General features: G+C 40.6%; 1 pseudogene; it reads right to left on the bottom strand.

Moving 5' to 3' along the window:
• Positions 1-1225: 1225 nt before the first annotated feature.
• Positions 1226-14291, bottom strand: part of LOC128826002 (calmodulin-binding transcription activator 1-like) — a 65006-nt pseudogene continuing 51940 nt past the window's right edge.

The raw sequence follows: 14291 nt of genomic DNA, 5'->3' as shown, positions 1-14291 counted from the left end.
CCCCGTCCGGGGGGAATTGCCAAAAAGCCGAACATGTCCGGGAAAATGGCGGCTCTGCTCCTCCCCTGACTCTTCGGCTCTGTTTAAGAGCCGAGCTGCCTGAGCGCTATGGGCTTCAGGCAGCCCCCTTGCCTCCGGACCCCAGCCACCGGCCGGGCACTTCCCCTCCTGGGCTCCGGTGGCGCAGGGTCCGGAGGCAAGGGGGCTGCCCAAAGCCGGTAGCGCTGGGGCAGCTCGGCTCTTAAGCAGAGCCTCCGCAGCTCTGCTCCTCCCCTGACTCTTCGGCTCTGTTTAAGAGCTGGGCATGGGGGCTGCCCGAAGCTGGTAGTGCTACCAGCTTCGGGCAGCCCGGCTCTTAAACAGAGCCGGGCTGCCCGAGCGCTACCGGCTTCGGGCAGCCCCCATGCCTCCGGACCCTGCGCCGCCGGAGCCCGGGAGGGGAAGTGCCCGGCTGGGGGCGCAGGGTCCGGAGGCAAGGGGGCTGCCCGAAGCCAAGCGCTACCGGCCTCACGGTTTGTTGGGCAGCCTCCAGACCCTGCGCCCCCGGCTGGGCACTTCCCCTCCCGGGCTCCAGCTGCGCTGGGGAAGCGCCGGCCGGGGGCGCAGGGTCTGGGGGCTGCCCGGCAAACCGTGAAGCTGGTAGCGCTCAGGCAGCCCTTTCCCCGTGGCTGGGAGTGGGAGGGAGGAGGGGGCGGAGTTAAGGCCGGGAAGGGGCAGAGTTGGGGCGGGGCTGGGGTGGGGAAATGGGCGGGACCAGGGCCCGTGGAGGGTCCTCTTTTTTTATTTAATAGATATGGTAACCCTAAAATAGCTGGCCTTTATATCTGGGATGAGAAACCAAAACCTTAATCATATCCCAACTTACTAACTACTTGTTTTTATATTACCGCAGAAGTGAAAGGAAAAAAAAACTCCAGAATAAATGAAATATTAAAAATGGTATACATTGTTTATTATTTTATGTTCCTTAAAATAATATTTTAAATGTTCTCAATATGGCATTTTAAACTATTAAAATGTGAGTAGGATAGAAAGAAAACAGCAGACGAAATGCAGAGAAATTCCTACTGATACTGATAACTACTGAGGAAGTGAAAGTTAACATTTAAGTACAAAAACAACAAAATAATAAGTTAGTTTTAAGACTTCTAAGAACAAGGGTAGAAAAAGTAATGCACTATACAAAAAACATGCACACAGTTAAACATAAAGAAAATGAAAACAATGAGATTTTTACACTTTATTTTTACAACTGAAATGAATTTTAATACAAAAATGAAGCCAGCATCATATAACTTTATAGATAAAATGAACATTTATATATTTGGGGAAGTCAAAGAATGTTACAATTTAAGATGATGAAATGTTACAGTTTGCACACAAAAATTAAAAAATGAAATTAAATTAAAAATGAAATGGTTACCAAGGTAATGCAGGTCAAGGGATCAAAGGTGAAGGGTCACACATTATTAAAAAGAAATCCAAAAGGACGTCTGCATCAAGATCTCTGCAAAACAAAGGAGCTACAGTAAGTAAAACTAATACCTTTCATGGAATCAAATCAAAGTTATTGAAAATAGCCTCTTTCCAAACTGAATACAGTAAACCGTGTGATGTTTGAATGTGTAGTAACCTTTACGTTGCTAGTAAGCTCCATTTTTACTCTAACGCCACTGCCTTTTTTCCCCTCCGAAAGTGGCTTATATACAAACCTTTCCATTCAAAGAAATATTTAAGAAGGTTTTTGCTCCTAAACTTACAAATTGTTCTTATTAACAGTCAGGAAAACTAAATCAACACAGGTAGGCCAACTTATGATCCCACTGTTTGATCTATGACACAAAGTCAAAGAAAGCAGCAATTATAATCATACTGATAACAATGTTGATCAGGGAACCCATTATTTAAAAACAGGTAACTGTCAAATGGGTTTTGATACAAGTATGTTTAAAATCCATTTTCAGTGTAAAAATTACACTGAAAAAAAATCCCTTATTTTTAGAGTTTTCTTTGTTCAGCATAAATACAGAAATATTGTAGTTATTGACATATACATACAAGAAATACTAAAATCATAATGTATCAGTTAACACTACAATAAAATAGTCCTTTAAATGTGATTTGCAAGACAAAATCCTTTCCCACTAGAATTTCAATTAATGGAAGCTATAAAGAATCTTTGGTATGCACTCTCAAGCAACAAGCAGTAATTTGGTCAATTCTCTTACTGAAATTATGCAGAAATGATAAGTTTACATCATGCCTTAAAAGCAAAACAGCAACTTTACAGGATTATATTCGTGTTTTTCTTCCACTATATTTTTTTCATTTCCTACAGTAAGAAGTTTCAAGAGGTTTTCATTTCTTTGAGATAAATAATTTAAATTTGGAACAAGTCTAGGTCAAGAAATGCAACCAAAATTTATACAATTTTAGCTAAAACAAGCTAGGGACAGCTGACCACCAATGATACAAAACAATTCAGTTTAAAGTTAATGTTCTACAGCAATTATTTAATTCTCTCTGCAACTGTGCCACAAAAAATGTGTTTTTAAACATGAGTTCTCTTACCATAGTGAAAAATCAGCTGGAGAAAGTGTCAAATTCTAGATTACTATTATACTGTTCATTAGCACCAGATTTAGCAGTTGGTACTAAAGTAATCCCTAACTCATTGGGTTATAACTAAATAGTTTCAAATAAACTCCTTCATGATCAAAATTTAACCACCTCTTTTCCAATTTTCCATGTTAAAGTTAATTCTATACAAACCCTCTGTTTCAATTCACATTTGATTTTCTCTTGTTAAAATATAATCCAGAACTATTTGTACATTAAAACAGACCAAGGCCAAAATGTATTTTATGAGAAGGGCACAAAAGGAGATCCTGCTAGCTTAAAGCAACCAAGGAAGAAAAACTGTATGACAGTAAAACTGATGCTTTCCTCAAACTAGGCTTTAATAAAGTAACTTGCCGTTTCATGCATTGGAAACAAATCGGTTGGTAGCTTAAGGCTGCATTTCTGAGAAACAAGAGGAGTTTTTTTTTTTGTTTTGTTTTGCATAGCTCTTGGAATGGGAATGTAAACCACCATTCCATTTCTACTGGAATGCTCATCTCATATTGAATCTATCATATATGTATTCACTGCTACGAGGCATGCAAGCAATTTTAAACGTTCTAGAAAGAATCAATACCCCATCACAATGCCAGTATAAGCATACAATCTTTTAGAGGCAATGTTATTTATAGCGTTCTAGTCTTTGCAGTGAGGTAAAAACCCAGGTAAGTAGCATAAGCATGATAAAGTTTCTGACTCATCTCAGTAGATGTGCTATCATTGTGAGAAAAAACTGAACACTTTAGATGAAGTACTATGATTAAATGTATTTGGATATGTAATATTCCCCAGTTGCTCATAGATTCCAAACAAAAAGTACAAATTAAATTTATACGATAAAATTTTAAGGGGGGCAGTTAACATCACAATGAACAGTCTGCTATGGATATTTTTGTGAAGCAACATACCAATTATCATTTTAAATTGTGTGTATCTTTGTTATTTGATTCACCTGCCATTTAATAAGAAATGGTTGATTAATCAGCATTTATTTTAAACTGAAAGATTTTAAGACAATCCATCTTCTTGAGAATGAAATGACATTCTGAAGCAGTAAGCCAGAAACAAGTATTTAACTTGAAAATAGTTTAGCCGTTAAAAACGGATAGACTTGACCGCCATAGAAGCTACCCTCTAGGCAGTGGTTCTCAACCAGGAGTACGCATACCCTGGGGGGTATGCAGAGGTCTTCCAGGGGGTACATCAACTCATCTAGCTATTTGCCAAGCTTTACAATAGGCTACATAGAAAGCACTAGTGAAGTTAGTACATTATATGGTAAAAATGAGAACGTAAGAAATTTCTCAGTAATAGTGTGCGATGACACTTTCATATTTTTATGTCTGATTTTGTAAGCAAGTAGGTGTTGAGTGAGGTGAAGCTTGGGGTACACAAGACAAATCAGACTCCTCAGATACAGCAGTCTGGAACGGTTGAGAACCACTACTCCAACCCAGTAATTTTCAATCTTTTTCCATTTGTGGACCTCTAAAACATTTCAAATGGAGGTGTGAACCCCTTTGGAAATCTTAGACATCGTCTATGGACCCCCCAGGGTCCGTGGACCACAGGTTGAAAACCACTGCTCTAAACACATTTAGATGGCACTATTTCTTAATGAGATCAGTGCAATAAGTTTTCAAAGGTGCAAAATATATTCAGATAGCTATGAATTGTTAGCGTAAATTTTAAGGACAATTTTTTCACTGAACTTCCAGGTTCAGATACTGATTATTCAAATTCAAACATGTCAGTTTCTAATATGGATCAGAAATTCCAAAATCCCTTCATTTAAACATTTAAAAAAACCCTCCAACATTTTCAAAATAAGTTATTTTAGAAAAGTGAAGCAAAATGTTTCTGAATGTAAAAAAATCTTTAGGCAATGTTTAGTTTGTTTTTCAACCAACTATTCTCAACTCTGTATGCATCAGTGAAATTGACAAGACTCATTTAAAGTTCACAAATATGCTTGATAACACTATCAGCTTTGGTGGGGGAGAAGTGCTTCAAGTGTCCTTTGTACCAGTGTCTGGATAGTAGGAATCCGTGATCAAAACCCCGAGTAGAGTCCAGTGATGATGCCTAGTTGGGATTCCCAGCATCTTCCCCACTCCAAAGAGTCAGGACAGGACACCAGGCTCCTCATGCTGGTGTTGCCTGTCAATCTCACTAGTGACCCTTTTTCTCTCTCTCCTGAGCACTATCATGCTCCATATCAGGCCATGGCTGACAGGCATATTTCTCTAGCTAGCAGGTGTCCAGTTATATTTTCAAGCCCTGTCTTAGTAATACAACCAAGATAGTGCCTCCAGAATCAGCTGACCAATCACATTTGTTTCTCACGTGCATGTCCAAAGAAGACAGCTGATATGGCAATTCTGCTTCATCCCAATACCCAGTCCACCACTTTTTCATATTAATAAAAAAAGAGAAAGGGAAAGAGGCTGAAATGCTATCAGATGGCATTGATTTTACCTACATGGTCATGAGCAGTAGTCACAAGGCCAGATCATGTATTTCTTTCAAACTAGAACCGGTAGGCCTAGCCTGAACTTGCTTTTATAGCCTGTAATTAGAAAATTCAACATAAACACTCCATACGGTAAGATTCTAAAATCAATCATTCCCCACAAGAAAATGTACTTGCACATCAACTTTAAGAACTTGCACATAGGCATTCCTTAGGCATTTTTAACTGATTTCAATTTTATAAATGTATTTCTAATATATATACATATATATATATATATATATACACACACACACACACACACTTATTTTTGGAAATAACATGAAAATTTCACCAAAAATTGTTTCCTAGCCAGCAGCAGTTTCCTTGTATAAAAATAGCTGATAGGACTAGACAGCAGAGTGAATTAATACCCTAGCTTTTCCCTTCTGAAAGATGCTAGTTTCAACTCATGGCTTGACTCAAAGATTAAAATTACTCTTGTAGTTGTGTTTTGTCAGCTTTTAGTTGAATGAGACAGAGGGGAGGTGGTTGTTACCCAAATAATGATTAATTATTTCAAGATGTAATGTTGCCATACAGAAAAACTAGGTTTGAAAGCAGCTTGAGAAGTCTTGGGTTAACAGAGAGGAGAAATCTTCCAAGGCAGCACACTCCGTCCTGAGTTCTGCTATTAGAAAGGAGTGTGATATTACCTCACCTATCTTGTGTATCTTAGCAATATAAGCCAGACATTTATTTTGATTTGTATACTTATTCCATAAAAACGAGGATCTGGGTGCTCCATGACACATTTAAAAAATACAATTAATTATACATATAGATTACTCTAAGAACCCCCTTTCTCTCATACGTAACATTTAACCCAGCAGCTGAAAACGTATTTTAGATCTTTACAATCTCCCACCAGTCCTCGCAATCCCTCACAGCTAAGGGAAGACAGAAGGGTCTTTCCAGATGCCCTGAAAGTCAATAAACTGGAAGCGGGGAGGAAGAGGGAGAGGGGGAGAGAGAAATAAGTGAGTTTCAAAGTGAAGGGTTCTCCCAGAGAATGTCCTACCAGCTGGCCCCTCTTATAGAAGTGGAGGTCCATCTCAGGAATTGCTGCTGATCATAGTAATATGTTCACAAAGCCTTAAGAAGAGAAGACTTATTTTGGTTCACTTCTTCATGTCTGATCAAGGAATACAATTACATGATGTATCAGGCTACTGGCATGCAGAACTCTATAATGGTTAGTGCAAGGGGAAGCCTGAATGGAGAAGTCTGAGCCCCGCCAAAGAGAAAGCTCTCAGCAATGAGCACATTTAAAAAAAAAAAAAAAAAAGAAGATTTATTGAAAAAGCCAAACCACATTCCTTATTTGGCCCACACAGCTGACAAATGAAGTTAAAGAAAATTCAAAGCCATTTTTGAGTTAGCACAGAAGTATTTGAAAATTTTAACTAGCAAAAAAAATAGCTTCAGAAAAAACTGTTAGCCTTTCATTAGCCTATTCTGTTCTTCATAAAATGTAACATTTTCAGGATTCATTCCTCTTCTCCAATATACCACTACTCCCAAAATATACCACCAAAAGAGAGCACATAATCAAAGAAAAAAGCATTTAATATTTCAGTATTTTTAATGTGTAAACCCATTCTTTGAAGTGTGCGAAAACTGCTAGGGTGCATTAATTTAACTTGAATATTACAATAAATATCTTGCTGATCCACAGGGACAAAGTAATAACTACTATTACATCATATACTTGGGCCTCTGACATGCAGAGCACTCAACACAGCATTAATGTGCAATGGGAGTTGTACTTTGCACTGCATTTTACAAGGAAAATGTTTTCCAACAAAGTCTCCATTTGCAAGGGACTAGTATATATAAGCACAGATGAATTGGTTCACTTACAAAACATAATAGCCTCAGTTTTTATTAATTTGACAAGTGATCAAAATCCTGTCTTTTCAATCTCTCACACTCAGTGACTATTTTACATGGAAAATATCAAGGGGGAAAAACAAATACTTGGAAAAATGAAACAACTAAAGTTGAAAAAAGGCATAAAAAAGTATGTAATTACAGCCCTGCTGAGGCAGATCTTTTGTGACTCTAGGGTAAAACAAAGCTTTAAAATCCACTTGCTCAGGACAAATGAATTTCTGAATGGGAGAGTGAGCAAAACAGCAGGCTGCAGAGCTTCTTACTCAACATGACCATCACCTGATAGCAAAGCAGCCTCTTTGTTGAGGATACTGCTCCCTTCCCAAGCCCCTGAACGTCTCTTGTCAGTGCATAAATCCTAATACTCAACTCACAAAAACATGGCCTGTGCAGAGGGGGTGAGGGTGGGATTTGAAGTGGAGGTCCCACTTACGAACAGATGGCTATTTTCCAGCAAGAGGTGGGCTGCAGAGTGAAGAAACTGTGAGCAAATGGAGATGGGTCGATGTGAGGAATGGATGTGTGGTGAGGACACAGAGGGAGACATTAAAAAGAATTGAAATGGGACTAGAGACCCACATCTCTCTCCTGTGCTACATCAGAGAAAATGAAAATGAATTTTCTGGATAGAAGTCAGCATTTGGTATTGCAGGCACAGCATGCTGAAGAATCTAAGAGGACAGTACAGAACGGGGAAGAAAACTGGCAGCATATGATCTCCAGAAGAAGAAAGTGGAGAAGCTTATGTACCCCCAATGCAGATAGAGGTAAGAAACTGTTTTCAGGCTCTCTGCACAGGTACTACGGGTGGAGAATGGTTTGGAAGAGTCATCTGAGGGAAGAGATCAGAACGAGACTGGAAGGCATGGGATGCAGGTTGCACAACCACCACTCCCAAGAGGAGGAGATGGATGGCGGTCAGGGACTCCCTCCTAAAGGGAACAGAGTCATCCATCTGCCGTCCAGACTGGGAAACTCAAAATGTGCTGCTTGCGTGGAGCTAGAATTCAGGATGTGACAAAATGTCTGCTGAGACTGATCAAGCTCTCGGACCGCTACCCATTCCTACTTCTCTATGTGGGCACCAATGATTCTGCCAAGAATAACTTTGAGCGGGTCACTGCAGACTATGTGGCTCTGGGAAGAAGGATGAAGGAGTTTGAGGCGCAAGTCATGTTCTTGTCCATCCTCCCAGTTGAAGGAAAAGGCCCAGGTAGGGACCATCGACTTGCAGAGGTAAATGCGTGGTTACGCAGGTGGTGTCGGAGAGAGGGCTTTGGATTCTTCGACCATGGGATGTGGTTCCAAGAAAGATTGCAAGGAAGAGATGGGATTCACCTAACAAAGAGAGGGAAGAGCATCTTCGTAGGCAGGCTTGCTAAACTAGCAAGGAGGGCTTTAAACTAGGTTCACCGGGGGATGGTGACCTAAGCCCAGAGGTAAGTGGGGAAGTGGGATACCAGGAGGAAACACAAGTAGCAGGGTGCAACGGGGAGGTCTCCTGATTCATACTGAGAAAGTAGAGAATCGGCTAGTTATCTTCGGTGCCTGTACATGAACGCAAGAACCCTGGGAAACAAGCAGGAAGAATTGGAAGTCCTGGCATAGTCAAGGAACTATGATGTGATTGGAGTAACAGAGACTTGGTGGAGTAACTCAGATGACTGGAGCAATGTCATGGGTGGGTATAAGCTGTTCAGGAAGGACAGGTGGGGGAGAAAAGGGGGAGGAATTGCACTGTATGTAAGGGAGCAGTACGATTGCTCAGAGCTCCAATATGAAACTGGAGAAAAGCCTGTTGAGAATCTTTGGGTTAAGTTTAGAGGTGAGAGGAACAAGGGTGATGTCGTATTGGGCATCTGCTATAGACCATCAGACCAGGAGGATAAGGTAGACGAGGCTTTCTTCGGACAACAGAAGTTTCCAGATCACAGGCCCTGGTTCTCATGGGGGACTTCAATCACCCTGACATCTGCTGGGAGAGCAATACAGCAGTGCACAGACAATCCAGGAAGTTTTTGGAGAGAGTGTTGGGGACAACTTCCTGGTGTAAGTGCTGAAGGAACTAACTAGGGGCCGAGCTCCTCTTGACCTGCTGCTCACAAACAGGGAAGGATTGGTAGGGGAGGCAGGAGTGAATAGCAACATGGGCAGCAGTGACCATGAGATAGTTGAGTTCAGAATCATGGCAAAAAGAAGAAAGGAGAGCAGCAGAAATAGGACCCTGGACTTCTGAAAAGCAGACTTTGACTCCTTCAGGGAACAGATGGGCAGGATCCCCCAGGAGGCTAATATGAGGGGGAAAGGACTCCAGGAGAGCTGGCTGTATTTTAAAGAAGCCTTTTTGAGGGTGCAGGAACAAACCATCCCGACGTGCAGAAAGAATAGCAAATATGGCAGGCGACAAGCTTGGCTTAACAGAGAAATCTTCGGTGAGCTTGAACACAAAAAGAAGGCTTAAAAAGAAGTGGAAACTTGGACAGATCACTAGGAAAGAGTATAAAAATATTGCTTGAGCATGCAAGGATGTAATCAGGAAGGCCAAAGCACAATTGGAGTTGCAGCTAGCAAGGGATATTGAAGGGTAACAAAAAGGGTTTCTACAGGTATGTTAGCAACAAGAAGGTGGTGAAAGATAGGGAAAGTGTGGGACCCTTACTGAATGGGGGAAGCAACCTAGTGACAAATGATGTGGAAAAGGCTGAAGTAATCAATCCTTTTTTTGCCTCGGTCTTCACAGACAAGGTCAGCTCCCAGACTGCTACGCTGGGCAGCACAGTATGGGGAGGAGGTGAGCAGCCCTCAGTGTTTAAGAACAGGCTAAGGACTATTTAGAAAAAATGGACATGCACAAGTCCATGGGGCCAGATCTAATGCATCGAAGGGTGTTGAGGGAGTTAGCTGATGTGATTGCAGAGCCATTGGCCAATATCTTTGAAAACTCGTGGAGATCTGGAGAGATCCCGGACCATTGGAAAAAGGCAAATATAGTGCCCATCTTTAAAAAAAAAAGAAGGAAAATCTGGGGAACTACAGACTGGTCAGCCTCATCTCAGTTCCCACTTTATATTATTATTACAAATATTTGAACTGTAAAAATGATAAAAGAAATAGTATTTCAGTTCACCTCATACAAGTACTGTAGTGCAATCTCTTTATCATGAAAGTGCAACTTACAAATGTAGGGTTCTTTATTACATAACCGCCCTCAAAAACAAAACAATGTAAAACTTTATAGCCTACAAGTCCACTCAGTCTTACTTCTTGTTTGTCTTAGCGATTGGCTGAACAAGTTTGTTTACATTTATGGAAGATAATGCTGCCCACTTTTTATTTACAATGTCACCAGAAAGTGAGAACAGGCATTTGCATGGCACTTTTGTAGCCAGCATTGCTAGGTATTTATGTGCCAGATATGCTAAACATTCATATGCCCCTTCATACTTCAGCTGCCATTCCAGAGGACATGCTTCCATGCTGGTAACGCTTGTTAAAAAAATAATGCATTAATTAAATTTGTGACTGAACTCCTTGGGAGAGAACTGTATGTCTCATGCTCTGTTTTACCGCATTCTGCCATATATTTCAGTAGTTTCAGATGACGACTCAGAACATGTTGTTCATTTTAAAAACACTTTCGCTGCAGATTTGACAAACACAAAGAAGGTACCAATGTGAGATTTCTAAAGATAGCTACAGCATTCGACCCAAGGTTTAAGAATCTGAAGTGCCTTCCAAAATCTGAGAGGGATGAGGTGTGGAGCATGCTTTCAGAAATCTTAAAAGAGCAACACTCCGATTAAGAAACTACAGAACCCAAACCACCCAAAATCAGCCTTCTGCTGGTGGCATCTGACCCAGATTATGAAAATGAACATGCGTCAGTCCGTTATTGAGCAGAACCCATCATCAGCATGGACACACGTTCTCTAGAATGGTGGATGAAGCATGAACAGACATATGACTCTTTAGCGCATCTGGCATGTAAATATCTTGCGACACCGGTTGCAACAGTGCCACGTGAACGCCTGTTCTCACTTTCAGGTGACATTGTGAACAAGAAGCAGGCAGCATTATCTCCTTCAAATGTAAACAAACTTGTTTGTCTGAGCGATTGGTTGAACAAGAAATAGGACTGAGTGGACTTGAAGGCTCTAAAGTTTTAGATTTTTTTTATTTTTGATTGCAGTTATTTTTTGTACATAATTCTACATTTGTAAGTTCTACTTTCATGATAAAGAGATTGCACTACATCCAAAAATATTTAAATAAATGGTATTCTATTATTGTTTAATTGCGCGATTAATCACGATTATTTTTTTAATCGTTTGACAGCCCTAGCTGTAAGGTTAAAAAGAATACTGATTTCTAATCAAAGGCCTGTGTTGGCATTCTCTTGGAGACCTCTTTCCACTTGGCTTCCCAAATACTCAGTTCGACTCCAGACTTCATCACTCAGGTATTTTTATTTGGCTTACAGCAAAGCTACAGACTCAAACACAGTGGGTGGAGACAGGGTATAACACAAATCCAAAGCTACAGAGAAAAACCTCTTCCTTTATATACATTTACACATTACATTGCTTTATACATTTTGGGACTGGCCTGATTACTTTGTAGGAACCAATCCCCATGCAGCACAGTTTGTCTATACATGATTTAGGCTGTCTACACTGGCAAGTGAAAGACAAAACTTTTGTCGTTCAGAGGTGTTAAAAAAATACACCCCCACCCCGAAAGACAAACATTTTGTCAACGACAAGCACTGGTGTGAATAGCACTTTGTAGGCAGGTGTTCTCTCCTGCCAACAGCGCTAACGCCACTCGTTGGGGATGGAAGTTTTTGTTGGCAGGAGAGTTCTCTCAAACCGACAAACAGTACTCTAAGGTGCCACAAGTACTCCTCGTTCTTTTTGCTGATACAGACTAACACGGCTACCACTCTGAAACCAGTGGCTACACTGTGTGCCTTTTAGCAGCACGGTTGTAGCGGCACAGCCATGTCGCTAAAATCTGCATAGTGTAGACATAGCCTTACTCTTCACCTCATCTTATGTTCCAGGCTTATTTGTTCATTATAAAAGGTTCCCTTGATGTTCCCACTTATCTTAGCTAGTTGAGACATTCTGTCTCTTAGCTTACTGGGGCATTTACCTATCTTAGTTAGCACAGACATTGTTTCCAGGCTGCTGATCTGCTTACCTCCCTAATCCAGTCTCCCAAGAAATGAGGCCTCCCCCAAGCCCAGTGACTCATGTCAAGCCAGGTCTACACCCTCAAGTCACAACATCCTGTTCTGTTGACATTAATGTTGATGATTTTGTGGGTTTTCAAAGTTTCTGGCACTTTGCAAAGTAACTTCCTTCCCCAATACTAGCTGTTTCCCCTGAACATTGTCTTCCAAGTGCAGAGACAGAACTGACTTCTAGAGACAGTGTTCATGACTATCAACTTCTAAGATACTGAATGGCATCCACATGTAACAAAAGAGATGGTAACAGAGATTTTATTGAGCAAAGCCTGACTCTTGTCTTGGGGATTCAGGTGTGTGTCCAGAGCTATATGTGCTCTGAATTACAAATAAGGAAGGTGGCTCTGCCCACGCACAACTTATTAATGAACTTTCAATTTTTTCATTGTTGATATTTTTAGATGAGGTTATGGTCATGATAATAAAAAGATATACATCTTCCTAATCTTTTGGAAAGAAAGTCTCCTTCTATAGGCAGTACCGTCTCTTCAGCTCTTGCTGATACATAGCGATCTTAACAACTTATAAGGTTTCGGTCTCTCTTTGAAAAACAACAAACAACAATGTATTCCTTAAAGAAGGAGAAGCCTTAAAGAAGGCTACTATAAGAATTAAAGCACCCACTGGCTGGCTACAAGCCAGCTTTCACTCTTGCAATGATATAAAAGCTAGCCAAGGAGCAGACAGACAGCAGAGGAGGTTATCAAAGGGAAAGGAACTCCTGGACCACAGGAGCCTGACTCAGGTTGATGGAGGACTGGAATCTGATATTTAATGTAAACTACCAGGAAGCTGGTTAAAAATACTGCTGGACTGGAGGGGAACAGGAGCCTTTGAGACAGAAACAGTCGTCTTGTAAAGACCAAGTCTCATGCCCAGGGGAAAAGGGGGTAATTTATGTAATATGAGTATAAGTTATAATGGTAACTAAAACCAGGAAACTGGCAGACAAATGTTTTCATTAATGCTGACAATCCTTTCAAGGATACACATTCACATCTGAAGAAACAGCAGCCATATATCTCCATCAGACTCTACACTCCTTTGTAAAATGAATGGCAGAAAGTTTACATCATCATCATCAAGCTGGTACACAGAATTGACAAATACCATGCACCACCAACATTGCTTCATTTGCATGAAAATAGCTATCTGCAAGTTTCAGCTTTAAATTTCAAACGCATAAAAATTACCTTTGGAGAAATTATTTTTTAAAAGTGATTTTTAACCTGTCTCCCTTTAAAGAGACTAAATACTATTAACTTGGCACTGATCAGATGTCATCACAATGAATCATAAATAATCAATGAGTTATTTATAATCCTGCATATTAGAACAAGGACAGCAATTTATTCTTTCCAACTCTAAGTCTGCAGATTCATTCATTTTAAATATGAAAGGAGCATATAATGCACCTCTGCAAACTAACTTTTTATAGTTGTGAAAGAATTCAAGAGACAAATAGAGTAAAGGCCCAATACTGCAAAACTTTATCATCCAAGTCATTCTTTTTTTTGCAATTTTCTGATCCCATTAAAACCAATGGAACTACACATAGGTACATTTGAAGGAATGGGCAAAATTTTTAGCTTCTCCAGGACGTACTAATACCTACTCATGTAGGAAGCTTTATTCTCAGACCTGGTCTACCCTGGGAGAATCGATCTAAGTTATGCAACTTCAGCTACGTGAATAACGTAGCTGAAGTCGACGTACTTAGACCTCTCACCGCGGTGTCTTCACTGCAATGAGTCGACTGCTGCTGCTCCCCTGTCGACTCTGCCTGCGCCTCTCGTGGCGCTGGAGTACAGGAGTCGACGGGAGAGCGCTCAGGGGTCGATTTATCGCGTCTAATCTAAATGCAATAAATCGATCCCTGTTGGATCGATTACTGCCCGCCGATCAGTATAGACATACCCTCAGACTGCTACAGAAAGAGAGTTCAAAGAGCCAGAGTTTTTCATTTAGTGTACAACCATTTAGCTGAATTTTAGCAAAACAAGTTCTTCG

This window comes from Malaclemys terrapin, chromosome 19 (genome assembly GCF_027887155.1).
Source record: "Malaclemys terrapin pileata isolate rMalTer1 chromosome 19, rMalTer1.hap1, whole genome shotgun sequence".
Classification (NCBI taxonomy): Eukaryota; Metazoa; Chordata; order Testudines; family Emydidae; genus Malaclemys; species Malaclemys terrapin.
Note: the sequence above shows the minus strand (reverse complement) of the source record. Positions and strands in the feature narration are given on the sequence as shown.